Here is a 19226-nt window from a genome sequence, read left to right as displayed (position 1 = left end):
CGTCAGCCGGGTTCCCAGGATGGGATTGCAAAACCCAAATTTATAGTAAACCAAAACAGGAGATCTCGGCTTCCAGACCGAATGGCCCAAGAATTAAGTGGGCTAAAATTAATCCTAATAAGCTCCTAGTAGAAATAAACGCTAAATATGGTACCGAAAATTAGTTATTGTCTTAAGGATGTGACTAACCCAGGAACTGTATTATCTATGATTAGTAGGATAAATGCAACAATAGAAGGTCTGTTGACTGGAAAGAATCATAAATACAGGGCTAAACAATTTGGTTGGTTTAACAAAGAATGTATACAAGCGTTGTCTTCTCTAAAACATGCATTGTCAACAAAACCAAGAGATTTGGAAGATGTCTGGGAAAAGCGGCATATCTACAAAGCTATGCTAGAGATACAGAAAAAAACAGCTGCAAGATGAGGCATGGCAACATTTATATATGGCTGTAATTACAAAAAATAGCAAACTATTTTGGGAGATAATCAACTGCCCCTTCTTAAAGAATGACACCATACCAGTAGTATCCTCCAACGTCAATTGCAACACATGGATAGAGCACTTCTCCAAGGTTTTTAACTCTGATAGGCCGATTTCAGAAACTTGTGGTATATGGTCAACCATTTCATTATCTATTACTTCGGATGAGGTGCAGGCAGGACTTGAGAAAAGCAATGGTGGCAAGGCCCCTGGGCCGGATGGTGTGCCGGTAGATCTGTACAAATGAGATGGACTTATGGGCACCCATCTTAACTCGCTTTTTTAATGCAGCAATCGAATTTGACCTTCCTCAGACTTGGGGCCAATCGATTATCGTACCCCTTTTTAAAAAGGGATCAAGGTCTGAGGCATGCAACTATCGTCCTATCTCCCTCCTTGATTCATCGATCAAAGTACTAAGCAGCGTCATCCTAGACAGATTAGAAACTTGGGTGGAGGAGGAATCTATTTTATCACCAGTACAGTACGGATTCAGGAGGGGGATTGGTACGATGGAGCAATGCATCAACCTTGACCTTATTATTAATAAATTTACATTAGTTAAGGAAGGAAATCTTTTTTTATGTTTTGCTGACTTAAGCTCTGCTTTCGATTTGGTTGATTACTCACTTTTATGGCCTGTTTTACTGAAAATGGGTGCACCAAAAGAGATTATATATTTTCTGGCCACACTATATGAAACATTGACATGCAAGGTGCGTTATGGCTTGGCCGGTGAGTGCACCCCGTATTTTAAAGTTAACAGAGGCATAAGGCAAGGTTGCGTTTTAGCACCAATTTTGTTTTCTTTGTTTATTAATGAGATAGACGCAATACTCAGAAGGTCCGCTGTGGATGCACCTTTAATTGACGGTAAACCCATCCGAATTCTGCTTTACGCAGATGATGTGGTCTTTTTATCTGGCACCCAAAATGGTCTGCAACGCCTTATTGACAATTTTCATTTATTAATAGCTAAACGGAAATTGTTAATTAACAAAGATAAAACTTTCACAATGACATGTGGGAAGAAGACTAGACAACAGAACCTTCTTCTTAGAAAAGGTTAGGTTAGAATCAGTTAAGAAATGTTGTTACCTTAGGATTACTTTTTCTGGTGATGGGGGATGGACCAGTGAACAGGAGAGTGTTCAGTTAAAAATGATTAGGAACACCAACAGCATCTTTAGATTTGCTGCCAAACTGGGGAACCGCAGAATAAAAGAGATGATCCATATTTACAACATGAGGTGCTTGTCATCTGCACTGTATGGGGCAGGTGTATGGGGACATAACACTAATAGTTGTAGGTTGATCCAACACCAGGAAAATCTTTTTCTAAATCACATACTATGTACCCCTGCATCTGCCTCCATTGAGATCACTCATAAGGAAGTAGGATTACATTATATTAGGGACTTAGCTGCCCTACGTCCACTGTCCTTATGGCGGTCTATATGGTCCAAACCCGAAACAGAATTTACCCAAGGTATAATCAAGGATTGCCTAAAATTGGAATACTGCATGCGTATCCCTTGGCTTAGGCACATCCGGTTCTGGTACAAGTCAGTTTTTGACTTGGACCCCTTTTTAAATAAAGAACTGGGCGTTCCCTTCTCAAAAAAAAAATTGAAGGATTCCTTTTTAGAACATGTAGAGAAGGCCAGGGTTGCTGAATACGCAAATCAACGTACATATGCATTTTATCAAGAACATAATGTTAAAGAAGGTTTTCAGCACTATTTGACAGCCGTCACAAGAAGTTCCCACCGTTTTGTATTGACACGGTTGAGGTTAGGCACTGTGCACCATCTAGTGTCCTTCCCCCACATCGGACAGAACAGCATCTTACCCTGCCCATGTGATGGGATATCTAAACAGAGTTGTTGCCATTTTATGCTTTTCTGTAAATTTTATATTTTTTTAAGGAAATTTTATCTAAAGCCCATATTTTTAAAGTATAATAACAGAACAACTAAAGATGCTCTGCGGTTAATGTTTGAATTGAACATTATGGATATATGTTTTTATGTAGCTACTTATATTTTAAAATGTGTCTCAAGAAGGAAGTCTACTATTGTATGACTATGAACTATATGATTCTTTTATAACGAGAAATGTGTCTGTATACTGTTACTAGCACAGGTCATTTTAAAATCATATCTTTCGAAATATAATTGTACAATTTAGATGCAACTCGCACTAAAGTCATTAGTATAGGTCACTTTAATATTGCACTTTATAAATTGGGAATATATATTTTTGATGATTTTTAAATTAATAATTATATGATCCAACGGCAAGTTTGATTATTGCGAAATTTGCACATCCATAAAATGTTTAAACTTATCTTGTCTGCGGAGACTAATCCCATGCCCTTGGATAGTATGGTAACTGTACTTCCTTAAATGTTCTATAATGCATAATTTTATTGTCTGCTATATGGTTATATCTTATATACCGAATAAAGCATTTTGAATGAATGAATGAATGAGTAAAAAATATCGAGTTGCACAAATATCGAGTCATTATTATCATGGTTCAGAAATATCGACAGCATGAATATCGACTTAAGGTAAGTAATATCGATTTTAACAATATTGTTGTTAAAAATATAGTTTTTTATTAATGGTATATATTTTAGTATATATTTTATATGAATGTGATGTATGTTTTTTGTATAACTTTTTTTAATGTGCGTTACATTTTTAGTAGTTATAAAAAAACAATTTAGTTGAATTTAAATTTTTTAGTGCTGTAGCAGGTTGTGGGTTTATAGGGGAAAATGGTGGGAAGTAATTTAATTATATTACATTTATTGAATATGTTTTATTTATTATTTATTTATTTATTAATATTTGTTTAATGAGATGTTGTAGTGTTAAATGTGTAAAGTAATGTATGATTAATTAATTAATAACTGGTTGTTAATTAATTTTCATTAATTCATTGGTAATTAATTATGGTAATTAATTTTAGGTGTGGGTTGTGGTGTTTATAGGTGTAAAGGGTGGTAAGTAATTTATTTGTAAGCGATGTATTAATAATTGGATGTTAATTAATTTTAATTAATTAATTGGTAATTGTGTAATTAATTTTAGGTGTGTGTTGTGGTGTTTATAGGAGTAAAGGGTGGGAAGTAAATGGTATTTAATTAATATACATTTGGTAATGTTAATTATTTGATATCTATTGTGGGTAATTGTTCGTTTTAGGGTGGGTTTAGGGGTAAAGAGTGGGTATTAAATACATTTGAATTACTTACATTTTTAATGTAAATATAAGTTTTAATTGTGTTTTATTATTTTATAGTTTAATTTAAGTGTGTCTTGTGGATATTATAATGTTAAAGTGTGTGTAGTCAATGTTTACTCGTTTTTATAATAATCATTTTTTTATCGATGTTGATGTGTTTTGTTATTGGTGTGGTGTTATAGGGTAGGAAATAAAATAATTAATATTCTGTATTAATTAATTTTTGTGTTTATAAATATTTTCTAGTTTAAAAGAAAAAATATTTTATACATGTATTTAATATCTTATTTTATATATTATTTGTAGGTTTTTGTTATATGTAATTAATATTATAATATGTTTTCTTTTTTATATTTAATAAATGCGATGTATCATTTATATGATTTTGTTTAATTTGTATGATTTTTAATTTTTGTTTTAACTGTTTGAGTGGAAATAGTAAGTTTTTACCCCTACACTATCTAGCACTTTCCCTAATGTTGCACTCACTGGAGTTGGAATAGTAATTTTTACCCCTCCACTATTCAGCACTTTCTTTACTGTTGCTCTCACTGGAGTCGGAATAGTAATTTTTACCCCTCCGCTATCCAACACTTTCCTAAATGTTGCACTCACTGGAGTGGGAATAGTAATTTTTTCCCCTCCTTTATCCAACACTTTCCCTACGGTTGCACTCACCGGAGTGGGAATACAAATTTTTACCCCTCCGCTATCCAACACTTTCTCTACTGTTGCACTCTTTGGAGTGTGAATAGTTCTTTGTGCCCCACTGCTATCCAACACTTTCCCTACTGTTGCTCTCACTGGAATGGGAATAGTAAATTTTACTCCTTTGCTATCCAACACTTTCCCTATTGTTGCACTCACTGGATTTGGAATAGTAATTTTTACCCCTGCGCTATCCAACACTGCCCCTACTGTTGCACACTTTGGAGTGCTAATAGTAATTTTGTCCCCTCCGCTATCTAACACTTTCCCTAAAGTTGCTCTCACTGGAGTGGGAATAGTAATTTTTCCCCCTCCGGTTTCAAACACTTTCCCTACTGTTGCTCTCACTGGATTTGGAATAGTAAATTTAAACTCTTTGCTATCCAACACTGACCCAACTTTTGCACTCAGTGGAGTGGGAATGTTTTTTTTTTTTTTTTTTTTTTTTTTTTTTTTTTTTAATCCTCATATTGCGAAAATTCTATGTATATGGAAAATTTGGTTTCTACCTCTGAAACTTTTTTGTACCGTCACTGCCCATTTCTCACTTGCCATGTGAGTTTTCCTTTTCCTTGTTTTCTCAGAGGAGACCCCTTGCCATTACATATCCACAAGTCTGTAAGCGAGGGAAGAGGGAGCTAGCCACCTTGGCTACTCTTATGAGTATCATACTCATATTCCAGACTGTGTATTCGCTTAATCATAGGACCGTGTGTTATATCCTTCTCTATGGATTTAAGTGTTTTTCCATAATTTCCCAATAATTAAACCTTTTACTGCTATAACCCCTTCTGTCTAGTTTGTTTATTTTGATAACGGAGTTCATCCATTCCCCATGTGAGGGGGGTGTTGGTCCAATCCACTTGATGCATATTTCTCTTCTCGCTATTACCATTAAGACAAAAAGTAACTTTGTTTCCATTACTGTTAGCCCTATTTGATCTGTTGTATTACCAATCCCAAAAAGAATAAGAATTTCACTTACTTTTAGATGTTTTCTGAATATCAAATTTAACGTCTTACCAACTTCTTCCCAAAATGTTCTTATTGTTGGGCAACTCCAGAACATGTGAATGTCATCTGCCCTTTCTTCCCCGCACTTAGGGCATTTCTTAATTCCTGCATTCTTAAATTTTGAAAGTCTTTTCGGGGTCCAATAAGCTCTGTGTAGGGTGTACAAGTGATTTCTTTTCAGTCTCACAGATTTTAGTGTTGACCAGCATTTCTCTACTGACTCTTCCCATAAGTTTTCTAGTTCGTCCGTTTCCAGATCTTTCCCCCACGTTTGTTCTGCTATTTGGTAGCTTTCCTCTTCTTCTGTTATTAATGTCCAGTACCATTTTGCTACCTCCTTTTTTATGGGTAAGGTTTTTGTCATTTCTTTTTCCAGAGTCTTGCTATCTTTATCCTGTGATGGTATTGTTCTTGCCCAACTATTTAGTTGATAGTATTTAAATTTTGATATTGTTCCATTAGTGATTTTATTTATTTCTTCCCAAGAGATCAATGTTGAGCCATTTAGTAATTGACCCCAGTAGTTGATGTTGTTTTGTTTTAAGGGAATTGCCATAACGTCTTTCAGACAGCTCGGGGTTCCTGGGGAATTCCATATTGGTGCCAATGCACTGTAGTAGGGAATTTTTAGAGTCAATCTAATTTGTGTCCAGAGTTTTATTGCTTCTTTAAGGAACTTTAATTTAATTTTTTTAAAGTATTTTTGATGTCCAAATTTGAAAAGATAATGATCCTCTGCTTCTGTAGTTATTTGCAAATATTCTGGATAGTGTTGGTGTATTCCCAGAAGGTTCCTTATGTTTTTAAATTGGAATGCTCTACAGTATTCCGTTAGGTCCGGACTTGCAATACCTCCATTCTCTTTTTTTCTCCTTAGCTTCCTCCATGATATTCTGGTTCCCTTAGATGCCCATATGAAACTTGATAGTTCTCCCTGTAATTTTCTTAGTTCAACTTTTTTGAATTGCAATGGAATATTGTTAAACAAAAAGGTAAATTTTGGAAGGGTGTTCATTTTTATGATGTTTGACTTCCCTATGAAACTTAAGGGCAGGCTAGACCATACTTTAAGTAATTTCCTTACGTCTCGGGCTACTCTGTTTAGATTGTTTTGTGATATTTTATCTATATTTTGATTTATCAAAATGCCCAAGTATCTTATCTCTTTTTTTATGTTAGGACTATGAAAATGGGTATTCCATGTCATTATTTCTGTTTTGGTATGGTTTACTAAATAACCTGAAACTTGACCAAAATTAGAAATGGTTTTTTCTATAGCTGGTTTGGATTTCTCATATTCCTCTGTAAATAGCATGAGATCATCTGCGTAGAGTGCTAATTTTTTCTCCCATCCATGATATTTAAAGGGAATTATATCTTTACAGTTTCTAAGTTTATTAGCTAGAGGTTCTATATACAAGTTAAAAAGTAAAGGAGAAAGGGGACACCCTTGTCTCGTACCTCTAGCAATTTTTATGTTGTTTGTGAGATTACCATTTACTAGGATTCTTGATCTAGGGTTTTTCTATATTTCTCCTATTGCATGAAGAAAGGGTTCCCCTAGATTATTTTTGGCCATTATACTATTTAGGAAAGCCCAATTCACTCTATCGAATGCTTTGGCAGCATCGACCGTTAGTATTGTAAGAGGAATGTTTTTTGATATGGCCAAATCTATGGTACTTATGAGTTCATGTGTCAGTTCATGTAGTTGTCTTCCCTTTGTAAAGCCTTTCTGATCTGTGTGTATGAGGTGGGGTATGATCTTTCCTAATCTTGTTGACATGATTTTAGTAAAAATTTTATAATCTGCATTGAGCAGAGATATCGGCCGGTATGATTCGCATTTTTTGGGGTCTTTACCTGGCTTTAATATTATTGTTATTATTGCATCATTCCAGGTATCTGGCAATGTTTCATTCTGTGTTAATATTAAATTTGTTAGTTCCGTTATTTGTGGGACTAGTGTGTCTGTTAATGTCTGATATAATTCATTTGGCAGTGCGTCAGGTCCCGCTGCTTTTCCTTTTTTCAGTGATTTTATTATATCTTTAACCTCATTAGGTGTGATTTCTTTATTCAGCTCCCTTTTCTCCTCCTCCGATAGTTTTAATATGGGCATATCTTTTAGGTATTCTTCTATTTGGTCCTTAGATGGGTTTATGTCTTCAGTGTATAACTCTGAGAAGAAAGTCTCGAACTCTTTTCTGATTTCATCTTCTTCTGTAGTTAGTCTTGTTTGATCTTGTTTACCTATGATGTTTATTTTGTTTCTTACAAAATCAGTCTTTAATTTCCATGCAAGCCATTTCCCACATCCTTCTCCGAATTCGTGCTTAGCCAACTTGCTTGCTTCCCATTTAACTTTTATTCTTTCCTCAAGAATATCACTTAAACATTCTTTTTGTTTCTGTCTCTCTTTCTGCAGATTTTCCTTCTTTGTCGGATCCCTTTCTGTGTGTATTTGTGTATCTAAGATGTTTATACCTTTTTCGATATCTAGTAGTTCTTGTTTTAATTTCTTAGTTCTGTACGCTCCCAAGCTAAGTAGCTTACCCCTAATTACTGCCTTATACGTGTCCCAAGCTATTTGTTTAGATGTTCCTGTTTTATTATTCTCAAAAAAGGTTTCTGTTTCTTCCTTAAGAGCTTGTACTATTTCTTGATCTGAAAACATGGCTCTTTCCACTGTGAATCTTTTCTGTGTACGTACTATTTTAGTTTGTAGTGTTAATTGTATAGCTGAGTGGTCTGATAGGTGGGCTGGAATGTGAATTATTCAGTACAAAACCTATCACACCAACATGAAAAATTCACAACAAGGGCTTCTAGTACAGTTTTAAAGAAATTCCACAATTATCGCAAATGGAGACACTTTAAGGTTCTTTTAATTTCAAAGCCTTTCCCTCAGTCCAGCCAACACGTGTTTCGTCGCTTGGGCGGAGGCCCACGACTTCATCAGGGCTGATGTCAGGTTCCTCTAGAATTATCTGCCTTCTGGCTGGTTATATTTCCGGCCCAGCCTTATGTGGCGTGGGCAATCCTTTCTTGGTGGGTCTTGATTTATTGCGGACGCTTCAAAACGGTAACTCTTATGTTATTCCGGGTGCTGGTAGTATTAGGTAGTAATCGGATATATGTATATACCAGGTATTATTGTCCTTCCTCCAGTATTATTGGTGGAGTGAAGTCGCTTTCCCACTCTCAATATCGTGGAGTCATGGGGCGGCAAATTTCCTTCCGTGTAGCGCGCGGTCTTCCGTATCCAAAATACGGAAGACCGCGCGCTACACGGAAGGAAATTCCCATGACTCCACGATATTGAGAGTGGGAAAGCGACTTCACTCCACCAATAATACTGGAGGAAGGACAATAATACCTGGTATATACATATATCCGATTACTACCTAATACTACCAGCACCCGGAATAACATAAGAGTTACCGTTTTGAAGCGTCCGCAATAAATCAAGACCCACCAAGAAAGGATTGCCCACGCCACATAAGGCTGGGCCGGAAATATAACCAGCCAGAAGGCAGATAATTCTAGAGGAACCTGACATCAGCCCTGATGAAGTCGTGGGCCTCCGCCCAAGCGACGAAACACGTGTTGGCTGGACTGAGGGAAAGGCTTTGAAATTAAAAGAACCTTAAAGTGTCTCCATTTGCGATAATTGTGGAATTTCTTTAAAACTGTACTAGAAGCCCTTGTTGTGAATTTTTCATGTTGGTGTGATAGGTTTTGTACTGAATAACTTTAATCGTTAAGATTATTTGTGGGTTAGGATGACAACCCATGCCTAGGCACCCAACGACATATATATGTATCTCTACTAGATAACAGCCTATAAACTGTGAAGCGCCATTTCCACCAAGATTAGTCATCTTTCTAATTTCCATTATTGGAATGTGAATTAGGTTTGTTACATTTGTTAGTAGATTCCTGTCTACTAGAAAAAAGTCTATTCTAGACCTGTGTCCTAGCCTTTTGTTATGAAATGTAAACGGTTGGCCTTTATCCCCTTTTTCTTTCCATATGTCTATTAAATCTAGATCCCTCTTATATATGCTTATCCACTCCCTCGTTTTCGGTAAATTAGGTGAGTTAAAATTTTTTCCTGGGGGAGACCTATCGACTTTAGGGTCTGGAATAAGATTAAAGTCTCCTCCTAGGATTACCGGGGTATTGGCTGTTAGAAGTTGTGTATACAAATTCTGTAAGGGTTCTGGGTCATCGAGATTGGGGCCATAATATCCTACTATTGTATATGCCGTACTTCCTAGTTTTATTTTTGCTAATGCCCATCTCCCTTTCCTATCAACTTCTGAAGATTCTATACTTGCCTTTAAGGATTTTTTCAGAATAATTATTACCCCTTTAATGTTGCAACTTTGATTTGTACATATATAAGCATCTACCCATCCTCTATTTTTCATTGCCTGATCCCATTCTTCTTTCAATAAGTGTGTTTCCTGAAGTATGACAATTTCACTTTCAGATGTTTTGAGATATTCCAAGATTTTATTTCTTCTGCTTTTGGTTCTCATACCATTAACATTCCAACATAATATTTTAATGGTTCTACTAGTGTCTCCCATTTTCTTTGGTCTTTTTTTTCCGGTAAGTTTCGGTAGCGTACTGCTTTTGTTATTACACTTTTGTTTTTCCATTTTCTTTTCCAATATCGAGGATTTATTTTTTAGTTTTTTTTCCCTATTTTGCACCCCACCCTTTTTTTGATTTTAGTTTTTTGTGCCTTTCTGTTTTAGTGTTTTGTTCTTACCCTCCCCGGGGAAGCCTCCTTTTTCTTCTTTCTTAGGGGCTTTCATTTACCCCCTTTCCGCTCCTCTTCTTGGACCTGGGAAATGTATTCAGGAATCTAGCGTTTTAGGCGCTTATTTTTATCTATTTACATTTGTTTTCATTTACAGTCAATTTGCGGCCAATTTTCAAATCGTGGAATTTTCCATTTGAACAGTGTCCTTCATTAGGCAGATCAGATTTTTCGCCTCTTCAGGATCTCTAATGTTCCTCATTTTATTTTGCCACATAATTCTTAAAGAGGGAGGAAACTTCATTTGTACCGTGGCCCCTAGAGATTGTAACTCTGGCATGAGTTTCCCTAGTTCCCATTGTCTGTCTTGAGACGCTTTGGACATATCTGATCTTATTCGAAAAGACCACGAGTCTTTATTGAAAGTTCCCTTTTTCAGGGCTTCGCCCAAGATTCTCTCCTTTAACGTGTACGTCTTGAAATTTATAAGAATTTTTCTGGTTTTTTTTCTTTCTTTGGGCTTTCCATAAGGGTCTCTATGAACTCTTTGTATGTCTTCACCTAAGGACTCCGCTTCACACCACGGGAAATGTTCCACAAGTAGTTCCACAATAAATTTCTTAATATCACTACCCTCTTTATTTTCTGGAACATTCAAAATTCTTATGTTATTTTTTCTAGCCTGATTTTCAAGAGATTCCATTTTTTCGTTTATGGATTTCCCCTCTTGTCTCAGCGTGTAGATTTCCTTTCTGTTACTTTCCACCCTACTGTTCAATTTAGACACTTCTCCTTCTATAGCTGTTACTCTCTCCCCTAGTGCATTTAGTTTACAATCCAATTTTTCACATACTTCTTGAATTTTGTCTTGTTTCGCCTCGAATATGGCGAATTTGTCTCTCATTTCATTCCATATTTTCTCAAGAATATCATTGGTCTGACTCACAGGACTTTTGGGACTCGTTGGTCCTTCCTTCTCGGTTACTTGTTGCTCTACTACCTCATTGTTACTGAATAGAGTTTCTTCTAAATCTCCATTTTCTTGTATTGTAACTGAGGTAGCCTTGGTTGTTAGTGCACCTCCTTCGGCCATTTCTTGCTGTTCGGTTTGAGGTCTGGTTGTATCAATTTTTTTGATTTCTACTCCAGCTTTAATTACCGGGTTTAAGGGGAGATTTGAATTCAAAATTTTGCTTTGTGGGTTAATGAGAGACTCCTTTTGTGAGACGTGAATTTCTTCTTCTTCCTGTAATGGACTTTTTTTTCGAATTTATCCAATGCTGGTACGGATAAATTTATATCCTCAGCCTCTTTTATTTTTTGTACCTGAACTTTAAAAAAAGTTCTTAAGGAGGGAGTAATTTTTATTTTTTGACTTGTATCAGCTTTATCTCCGGGTAGTTTTAAGAGCTTTTTTGTACGCTCTAGAGATGATTTTTTTGTCTTCCTTCTTTTAACTTCCCTGGGGGTGATATTTTTAGGGTATTGTTCTTGTTTAAGGAAGTTTCTGTTCCTAAGGCAGTAGTTTGAAACCACAGCCACTTCACTTTTCTCCTCTTTATCCTTCAAAATGTCTGATTTCTTTGTATCATCCCTCTCTTGGAGAATTCGTGTTTTGCCTTCTATTTCTTTTCCATTACTCAGTTCTTTCCCTCTAAATTTGCCCTCCTCCTCCTGTACTTTTTTATTCATGTGAGTCTTAAAGCTGAACACAGCTTTATTTTTGGTGGTTTATGGCTATGCTAATGTTTAATTTCACTTTTTTTTCATGCGTCTCTCTTGTCTCCTCACTCTGACTTAGATTTTTAGTCTGACCGTTTATTTCATTAGCCCACACGTTTTTCCACACATTTTCCTGGGTCTCAAAACCACATGAAACCACTCTCTGCACTCTCTGCTCCCCCTCGTTACAGCCGTTACCATTACCGCTGCTGTTGCTGTCTCTACCGCTGATCCCCCGGAACAGGAAGCCCAGCCTTCCACACGCCCTCCTGTGTGCCGCTTTCGCCTTCACTGCTTCTGCCCAGACGCCGAGGAGGCTCACGGTGTATTCCGGGACGTTTTTCTCCACCCCCGCCGACAACACAGCACTTCCAACGGGCTCCGCCACCAGCTCTTCCCGAAACAGGTAACTGACCATCGGACCAAACTCCAAAGGCAGTTTTTCGGGGGAAGATGGCGGCTGAGTGAGACGCTCGGTCGGAGCGCTCCTCACAAGAGACCTGGGACACAGATTACAAGGCGGAATCGACGGAGTCGGAGCGGCGTAATATGAAGTCATGAATTTAAATAAATATTTCTAAAAGCGGAGTAACCAATACGGAAAAAAGTGGCATAAGAAGACGGAATACAAGCAGAAAAAACCAACAGTATCACGGACAGAGACTCTTAATTTTGCGGTTTCTAGCTTGCAACCTCAGCGTTTTGTTCCACGGGAGTGGGAATGGTTATTATTACCCCTCTGCTATCCAACACTTTCCCTACTGTTGCATTGATTGTATTGTAAAATGTATGTCTAAATATTTAGTAATAGTTTAATGTTTTAATTTATTATATATTTTTGTTTTTCTATATTTTAAATCATTAATATATATTGTTATTTTGTATATTATTTTAAACTTTGAACATAAATTTAAAAAAAGTATATTAATTGCTTTAAAGCAAATATATATGTATACATTTTATTTGTTTGTGTGTTTATTTTTTATGAAGTTTATTTGGTATATTTTATTAACCCGTTCGATGCTGATGACGGCTGGGAGCCGTCATGGCACACAGTGCTCGTGTGCTGATGACGGCTCCCAGCCGTCATGACCACGCCCGCGATCGGAATGTGCCGCACAGGAGCGGAAATCCGGCCGCGGGCAAGGGGTTAAAATGTATAATATTATTATTTAATGTGTTAAAATTATATTTTATATTTAGTATATATCATTTTATTTTATATTTATATAAAAGTCGATATTTTATACATCTATATTTTGTACATCTATATTTTGTAATCAATATTTTTGTACTTACCTGTTGTATGTCCAGGGGTGGGCGAGGGTAGCCTTTTGGAATATATCTGGGCTCCAATCCAAGATTAATAACCCTGTCTGGGGAGACTTTATCAGGAACCATGATATTGTGTGCCTACAGAAGACTTGGACTTTGGAGGAAATTAATTTTGATGGTTTTAGAACGTTTCACGTCCTAGCGGGTCGATCGAGTCACGGGAGGCATAGAGGGGGAATTTGTGTGTACGTTACCAATCTTTTGGGGACTGTGGGGATAAAAATGGTAAAATCGTCAAGTTGTTATCAAATTGTTGTCATCAAAGTGTCTCCAATGGTTGAACTCGTTATCATTAATATGTACAATAACATGGATAAGGGTTCCGTTATTGATATGCTACATGATCTTAACGAGGAACCTAAGAGTTTAAGTGATAACCCAGGGAAGGATTCCATCTTTATATGGGGTGGGGATTTTAATAATAACCTCTACCAACATTCCTTGTGCGGATGTGGCAATTGGGAGGTTGATGACATGGATCACCAGCCCCATTTTACCAATTCCAAAGGAGGAGATAGTTTTAATGAAGATATGGCAACACACAACCTATGATTTGCAAACATGCTGTGTTCTCCATCTGTCGATTATAGCCCCACATTTGTAGGAAGAGGACCTGGGGCAGATTTACAAGCCCCTTGCGCCTCTTTCACAATGCCGTTGCGTCACTTTTGTGACGCAGCGGCGGCGCAAAAGATGCGCCATGGTGCGGGGGATTTACAACGTGACGCATCTGGGAGATGCGTCACGTTGTAAAGCCCTGCGCCATAAGGAGGCGTTCCGGCGCAGGGGGCTGTTCCTGCACAGGAACACCTCCTAAAAGTGGCTGAGTGAAATCTACAAGATTTCACTCAGTCACTTTTAGGCCAATGCTGAGTCAAAACGCTGCGCCTGCTTGAAGCATGCGTATGGATTGACACAGCATTGGACAGATAGGGCCCCCCAGAGCATTGCTGGAGCTGCGTCGCGCTTGCGACGCAACTTCAGCAATGTACCGCCTTTACGGCACAGATGCGTCACGCATCTGTGCCGTTTTTGCCCCATGGTGCGCCGCATTGTAAATGCGGCGCATCATGGATGGCGGAGCTGTGGCGCACAGTAACTGGCGCATCCCTGGGGATGCGCCAGTTATTGTAAATCTGCCCCATAGTACCTTGATCGATTTCATTATCCTTTCTAATTGCTATGCAACATGGGCAGCGGATTTCATTACACACAAAATTGGGATTAGCGACCATCTTCCGCTTAGCATCAATATTTCATTTCCCCATAAAAAGGCAAGTTCCCTGGTCGAGAGTTTAGCCTAGACTCAAGGGTGTGTGCTGGAACGACAGAATGGGTATTCTTTACGATGGGCTAAGAGTGACCCAGAGGCTACTAATCTGAAAATAATGATACAGGCAAAAATTCTGCAAGAAGATTCATCAATCACTGATATATAAGGTTCCTTTTCCGACATTACCAATCCAATCCAAAAAACTCTGAATCGCCCATGAAGAGATTTAAAACCTGAAACAAATGGGTGGTTTGACTCTAATTGTACTAAGGTCTATTCCCTTTTAAAAACGGCCCTCCACAGAACCTTGAGGGTCAGGGAGGAAGTTAGGAGGCGCAGGAAGGATTACAACCTAGCGAGAAGTAAACGCGAGAAAGAAATTAAAGAACAGGCCTGGACTAATCTGTATGAAGCCTCGCAAATGAGGGACTGCTCCCTTTTTTGGGTAGCTGTCAAGGCACCATTTTTTAGATCAGGGGACGGAGCAAGAATTGAGGTGGCTATCCCTGAAGATTCATGGATTGATTTCTTTTCAGAAGTGTATAACCCAGGGGGTTTAGACAAAATAGTAGCTTCGGAACATGACATCGAGGAGGGGCTAGCAAAATTCATACCAATTACTATCAACATTACAAATGAAGAAGTACTTGCAGCCATAAAAGATAGTAAGGGAGGCAAAGCGCCGGGCCCGGATGGGACCCCGATCGACTTATATAAATACTCGACCGAGCTCTGGTCGACATTATTAACCTGAGTCCTTGAAGCAGGCTGTGAGATTGGTTTTATCAAATCCTGGTCTGAGTCGATTATCATCCCCATCTTTAAACAAGCATTTGCAATGCAATAGGTCTCGTATTTGCAAACTTTTGAGCTATTGGCATTGTAAACGACAATGCCTTTTATTTATGTGTTTTAAAAACCTTCAAGCAACGACTAGGAGTACAAAGGGCACATAAATAAAAGTAAATGCCATTTAAAATACCAATAGGTTAAAGTTTCAAAAGTGTGAGACCTATTGCATTGCAAATGCTTGTTTGGTTAGGTTATCCACCCCTGTGGATAATGAGCATATATTTCTTTACCACAGGGCAGTGGGCCTTTATACCACCTTACCTCAAAGACTGTAATCCTTCTATCTATCCATCTGCCAAGAAAACTGATAATTACATTTTGAGCTTTGCTTAAGAAGTGTTACAGGTCCTGACACTGGCGTAAGGAACATTGAGGGGGCCTCCCTACAAGGTACGTGGAGGGGCCCCCTCCAGGCTCAACCGGAAGCTCTCTGGCCTGACTGCAGTGCCAAGGGGGCCCCTTGGAGTTTGCCCCCCCCGCACCGCAGGGGCTGTGGGGGCTTGTGTTACGCCCCTGGGTCCCGAGTGTAAGGGGGCTCGATATTAACGAAAGACTACATTATGACATGCATTGCTGTATAGTGATGATCACAAATGTTTTAGGCTTTTGGCACTTAAAATTACATTACCCATCACTTTCACCATACACGGAGGAGGCATCTTCACACCCACAGCATGACAGTAACCCCATCTTCTCTTACCTGACGAAACCCATCCGCACAGGCAAACAAAACACTGGCTCGGACTTCCGTATCGGCTTCAACTGGAAGTTACAGCCGAAGCACAGCGCCGAGTTGCTGAAGAAGGACATGGAAACGATGGACTGTTCGAAAATGTGGATGGGTATCCACGTGAGAGATGATGCAGCCTCCAGGCTGGTAATCCTTGATGATGGCGCTTTTAACGAAGCCCTCTGGGATGACCCGGTGCTGCTCCAGTTGGAGGATGACCAGCTGGTGTACCCAGGCGGGGATCTCATCAACGTCACCCTTGGGGTATAGCCGCTCCTGGCCAGGCCCGGGCTTCTACAGCTGCGCCACAAAAGTGTAGCACTCTCTGAAAAAATAGTTGTTGTGCAATGGAGCACAGTCCACGGTGTGCTCCTTGTACAGCCCCTTCTCGGCAGCGCGCACCACCTCGATGTGGCTCTTGATGCAGGGGCACTCTTCCCGGCTGAAGAGAAGCATCTGCCGGATCCCGTGCTTTACCCGACATGCTTCCTCGTCCCGGTAGTGGAGAGGCAGCTGAGGGGGCAGTGGCGGCTCCTCATAGTCGCTGTACTCGCCATCTGACAGCTTCCTCTTGGAACCCGGCTCTGGGCCTTAATGGGAAGGCATTATGGACGGCAACTTCTCCCATAGGTCCGTGTATCCACTGACGGCCATACTGCGGGGCTCACATCACTCAAAACCGGCTGCAGCATGGGGAGCTGCCACCGCGCATGGCTCAGCTCCGCCGATCTGCACAAGGGCAATATCAAGAACGTAATAAAAAAGCATTTGCAATGCAATAGGTCTCTTATTTACGCAAGTTTAAGCTATTGGTATTGTAAATGACAATGCCTTTTATTTATGTTTTAAAAACGAAAATAAAAATAAAAGGCATTGTTATTTGCAATGTCAATAGCTCAAACTCGGGTAAATACGAGACCTATTGCATTGCAAATGCTTGTTTCTGTTTGTATCTTGTATGCAACGCTTGTAATCCTAAGTCTTTATGTATCGCAAGTGGTTCTTATGTAAAGCGCTCGGGTAATGTTTGCGCTATAAAAAATCGCATTCAATTAAATAAAATAAATAAAGATACATCTCAGAGGTCAAAAACTAGAGAAACTAATGGATAAACTACAGCTTGCAAATGACAACATAGTATAATCCTGCTTTATTATAGAAGAGATGATGTCCTTCCTGCGGGCTTCCTTTAAATTCCTACTTTCCTGTTTTCATAGAACTATTCTAAGGGTCGTTTCTGTGTGCCATCTGTTTAAGATCGTAAGTCCCCTACTGCACAGTCTGTGCAATGCTCAGCGTGCACAGTCTTCCCGCAAGTGAGTTAAGAAAAAACAAAACTTTCCCCAAATATTCGAGAACTAGGCTTGAACATTAAAGTACACTGTCCTCAAAAATGTTGGGATGCAGGTATTTCTATGCCTCTCCTGTTGAAATTCAAGGTAATGATGATCGAAATGCAGGCACTTCTGGGAGGCATAGACAGACGGGGATCTTGAGACCGAGGCAGTGTTCTGCCCGTGCACAGGCGCAGAGCCAGCAGGAAGTGATCCGGTACCTCTGGAAGGTAGTCTATCTGCGCATGCGGTAGGCCTATCAGGAGCACAGCAAAGAATCCGCTGTACGAGGGACTGGGAAGTGGAGGCGAGAGGACCGCTGTCGTTGTAGACTTGGGGGAAGCCTTCACCAAGTGAGTTATGGGTGTCACGGCCTATGGAGTGAATGTGAAGATAGGAGAGTCTATATTCTTTTGGGAACCTACATTCTGGACCAAGTACCAGGAAGATAAACCCGGCTGTTTTAGAGAAGGGGTGGATGTAATATTCCGTTTTGTGGTTTTTCGCTGATAGGCGAGTGGTTCGGGGTGGCGGATGGCTGTATGCGTGCGTGTGTGTGGGCGCGTGTGTGTATGCAGTGTGTGTATGCAGTGTATGTGTATGTGTGTGTTGAACAGCAGATGTGCACGGCGCCGGGGGCTGGGCGTGCGCGTCCTCGAGACGCAATCGCCAAGGAAATGCGCGTAACGACCCCCAGTCAGCCATTCCCAGGAAACCCACGACAATAGGTCTTTCGCTGGAGCAGCGATTTGCGCTGCTAACACCAGCGAGACCTAAAAAGCGTGTGCAACTTGCCGGAAAAAAAACGAGACACGGAAGTCATTAGGCGCGATCGCAAAAACAGATCTGCAGCGCCCTGTAGAGTCTGCACACGTGATGCAAGCTCGACTGCAGAAGTGCGTCCTCAAGATGAAATCGCCGAGGTGAAGCGCGTAACCACCCCCTGTGCCCCATTCCCGGCAAACTCACAACAATAGGTCTTTCGCTGGAGCAGCGCTTTGCGCTGCTAAAACCAGCGAGACCTAAAAAGGGGACCGGGACAACACCGCATGTTACCGCCCCATATCCTTGCTCGATTCATTCATGAAAGTTTCAGGAAGGGTCATCTTGAACCACCTCCAACAATGGGCGGAAGACAAGAATGTCCTAAGCCCAGTCCAATATGGGTTCAGGGAGGGGCGGGGCACTGCAGAGCAGGTGTTAAATTTCTCTATATTACACTGAAAATATATTCAGGCCAAGAAAGGTAAATTGTACGCAGTATTTGTCGATTTAACCGCGGCATTTGACTGCGTAATTCATAGACGGTTATGGCAGATTTTGGCAGACCTAAAGGTAGATCAGGCACTCATATTATTTTTAAGACAACTGTATGCGGGCTCTACGCCTAAGGTGAGATTCTGCTTAAAAGGAGAATGCACCAAGCCCTTCCACGTGAGTAAAGGAATTAGACAAAGCTGTGTCCTTGACCCTTTTCTTTTCACTTTATACACCAATGCCTTGGAAAAGGAACCAGAGTACAAGACTCACCGCAGGTTAAAAACAATAAGATAGTCTCGCTCTTATATGCTGACAACGGCGTTTTAATGGCGAGAACCCAACTTGGGGGTCAATTAGGATGGTGGACAGACAAAGTCCGTCCGCCATCCTGTTGGAGGACGGGACCGCCCGCCACAGGGGCAGAGATCTCGTGCCTCGAATTAGGATGCACCCGCCACAGTGGCGGTTGCATCCCGCATTTTT

The 19226-nt window shown here is 39.8% G+C and overlaps 1 protein-coding gene and 1 pseudogene across 1 annotated transcript in view; one reads left to right on the top strand and one right to left on the bottom strand.

The window, feature by feature from the left end:
• The window catches only part of ANKRD55 (ankyrin repeat domain 55), a 1082889-nt gene that overhangs the window by 956628 nt on the left and 107035 nt on the right, over nt 1-19226 (top strand). The window lies entirely within an intron of this gene.
• Nucleotides 16116-16803, bottom strand: LOC147726595 (RNA demethylase ALKBH5 pseudogene; annotated as a pseudogene).

This window comes from Lissotriton vulgaris, chromosome 3_1, assembly GCF_964263255.1.
Source record: "Lissotriton vulgaris chromosome 3_1, aLisVul1.2, whole genome shotgun sequence".
NCBI classification, from domain to species: Eukaryota; Metazoa; Chordata; class Amphibia; order Caudata; family Salamandridae; genus Lissotriton; species Lissotriton vulgaris.
This window is presented reverse-complemented; position numbering and strand designations above follow the sequence as displayed.